Below are 3,779 nucleotides of genomic sequence, written 5' to 3' on the forward strand. Positions count from 1 at the left end.
GGGGGGGGGGCACTCATATTCTTTATGGGTGCTTTTCCCCCTTGCTAAACTCTTTCTTCCTCAAAAATTTGTTGGGATGCTGGCTCGAGTTGGGGCGTTGGCTTTGGAAGAGGCAACATGACCCTCATACAGTCTCTTTCTATGCAGCAGGGTTTGCCCCTTGCTGATCAAAATCTCCTCGTGATGCAGAGTCCTTATTATGTTCAAACTTAAACAGAATCACCATAAACGGGTGGCTAGCCAAGGCCTTAGATTGCAAATCCATGAAGGTTGTACTGATCAAATACGCCACAGTAGCAATCTCCTTCCTCCGAGTTAAGAGAGCTCCTTTAAAAGCACTTGGCTAATTAACACTTTCAGTGGCCAAAACCCCTGCATCTAGGGAATCCTCAACTTTTCTAGCAAAATTAGTAACCTCACCGGTTATAACCCTTTGAATTAAGATGGAGGTTTTAGAAGTGTAAACAATATATTCCACATCTGAAGTATCTGCACCAACAACAACAATTCTTTCGGTATCCCAACCCTTGATCTATCCAACATTTGACTGAGTAAGCTTTGCTTGTGGTTTCCTCCCGGTAACCCGTGCTTCGACCGCCTTTTCTCTCTCAACTTCTTTGTTATTTGATTCCTCTTTGATCTCCTTTGTCATACGATCAAACTTCTTCAGTCAGAGTACCGATCAATGATTCTTGGATAGGTATACTAAGGAACTGCAAGCTGCTGACCTCCAATCCTAGTAGCATTGTAAACCAGAAACCTCGATAAGATCTTCAACTTGCCCTCTGCATGTTCGAAGAAACTACTTTGACTCCCCACTCACCTGAGAAAGAACTGAAAAGAAATTGTATCTTCCAGTCTTTGATCTTATTTTTCATACCAAACTTTTAGAATCTATAACTGGCTGAAAACTACGCAATAGCATCCCGACTAACCCTGAAAGAGAACATATATCTGAAGAGATCGATCGAACAAGGAATCTCCATCCGGTGAAAAAAGAACACGTAGGTCATTATCTTCACAATAGATTTTGGAAGAATTTGAGTTGGGATAACCTCATAGAGGTTGAACATGGCTCACAACTTTGTACAAGCTGTAAGCGAAGCCCGCGATGGAACTGATCTCCGTAAAACACCAAGTCCTTCCCAAAGTGATATGTTGCTTGTCTTGCCTCCTCACAGAACTAAGTTTCGTGATGGAGTCAAAAACATAGTCAACCTTGAGCCTAGCCATGTATTTTGCAGTCAAGAAGGATGACTTGCTTGCAGGGATTATTCCAAAGAACTTGAGAAAGAATTTGGGAGCCATTACAGAGGAAGAAAGGGAAAGGATTGGGGAGAAAAATTTAGGAGAATGAAAAGGAGCAACGCGACACGACTTCCATGCCCAAACCCATTTATAGGGACTAGGAGTGGAAGTTGAAGCAGCCCAATACCTCAGTATCTTGAAAAATAAGCCAACAAGGGTCACAACAGACATCAAATATGATTTGATGATGCAAAATAAAATTTTTTATTTCCAAAAATAGAAATAATTACAATGAATTAGTCAAAAATAAATAATTTTATAAAGAGTCTTTCACCAGGACATATCCTCGATGAAGTAGCCTCTTAAAAACAAAGTCTCCCCCCAACTTAGATAAGTCTACTCGATCGATCTCATTCAAAACCCGGTTCATGGCGTTTGTCTCTTAACCTACCGATAGCTTGGCCCAAAGAGCGATCTTCTCTCCATTCATTTAAGAGATCTTTCCTTCAATTCGTTCAACTTGGGCCACCTACTCCCGCATAGCTTCATCACCAGAATCGTCAGTCATCCGTGCGAAGTAGTCAGCCACCTCATCCATCCTACGTCCGAGAAACCCTGAGGACATTGGTTGTCCCCCGCTCACCTCTCGAAAAGCACTTAAAAGATCATCTGCCGACCTAACATCATTACCTATCAGCTGCTTAATGTCAACAATTAGCTCGGGGACTCTACCGTTGCAGAGTCCACGACTAAAGTGACCTTTATATCTGAAGAAGGTAAGCCTCAACCAGATTCTGCCGAAGCAAGGAGAACTGCATCAAATAAGAAAACATGAAAGGATTGAACATAAAAAAATATGGACTCAACACTCCAAACCGAACATTCGACCCCAAACAACATCGGTTGCCGATACATCTTCCTTGCCAGTCACAACCGAATCTTTCAACTACACGTTTGGCTACAATTCAACCTCCACCACTATCGGTGCCTCTGATTGTCCCAAAGCACCCAAAACTCCATGATCAACAATGCTAGCCGGTGGATTTTGTTCCTCAACAGCCAAAAAATTTTGTCCGCCTTTGTCATCCCACAGGATTTTCTGGTGACGATGATCACCAGGGTCTTCCAACTAGGCCACTTGATCGCATGGATCAAGCTCAGATTCTTTTATTTTCTTCTTCACCACAAGTTTCTTCCTCAAACTTCCACCCACAAGAGGAGGCAGAGCACTCATCTCTTCAATACCATAAGGAGAACATCTTTATCAAAGAACTTGCGCCTTGACTTGATGAACAGTGCAGAGAGTCCCCATTAAAATTATCAAAATAGATTCATCCTTTTATTCATGAAATTATCTCTATTTATAATCATAGAGGACGTTACAATGAATAAATAGGATGAATCTATTTTCTCTGCACTGTTTATCTTGTACTCTATGCTCTCTCTTTTCTCCTTCTTTCCTACGCTTTATCCGTCCAGGCATGTTCCAAAGGACAAATCAGGATTCAACATATATAAATGCTAAGCTTTTTTTTTTTTTTATTTATACTACTCAAATCTTTCATACCATAAAAAATGCCACCGTTTTAACTTTTAAAAAGTGAAATACACCTTATCATGCATAAGGTGATATGTATGTATAAATTAAAGTTTAAGAGTTAGATATGTAAATATATAAGAATTAAGTGGTATGCATGTAACTCTTCCAAAATTATAATAATGAAGGCAGGATTAAAAAAGATTAGAAAGTCATCTCTTTTCAGTTGAATTTCTCTGTTCATATTAGCAAAAAACACATTTATTAAATGCATATAACATAATTTACTCTTTATTTCTTTTAATTCAATTAAACCCATATTTTTATCCTTTGTCATTGTCATGCTTGCGCGTTGAATTTGAATCTGTCCTATAGATCACACTCAAGGAATAGAGTGTAGAATATGAAAGAGTGAGAGAGAGAGAGAGAGAGAGAGCATAGTGATTAATAGTAGAATGAGGGAATTTCTATTGATTCATTTATTATCTTTTACTATAAAAATGAGCCCTTTATTTATAAGAGAGGAGTAATGTGTACATAATTATATGGTTACTCTTATTTTACCGGGGGCATTACAGGGTAATTTGGGCATTTACATAAATCTGCATATGACTCGGCTACTCTATTGCTAGGTCGCCCGAGATTGGTGGTCTTTGGGTTGGCAAGACTCGTTCGACCGACTATGCTGAGTTGGGGCTACCAATCAGCTCAGTTGATCTTTGGTCATTCGGACATCTCTCCATCAGCTTGAGCGAACTGATCGATTGCTTTGGCCAGACTCTCGACTATCAAACCCTAGATGAGGAGCTCCTGTCGCTAGAATGAGACTTAATTATCGAAGGTCATTCGGACATCTCTCCATCAGCTTGAGCGAACCGATCGATTGCTTTGGCCAGACTCTCGACTATCGAACCCTAGATGAGGAGCTCCTGTCGCTGGAATGAGACTTAATTATCGAGCAGAGAGTGAATCACCGTAATCAAACAAACAACTC

Source organism: Phalaenopsis equestris, unplaced genomic scaffold, assembly GCF_001263595.1.
Source record: "Phalaenopsis equestris unplaced genomic scaffold, ASM126359v1 Scaffold000044, whole genome shotgun sequence".
Taxonomy (NCBI): Eukaryota; Viridiplantae; Streptophyta; class Magnoliopsida; order Asparagales; family Orchidaceae; genus Phalaenopsis; species Phalaenopsis equestris.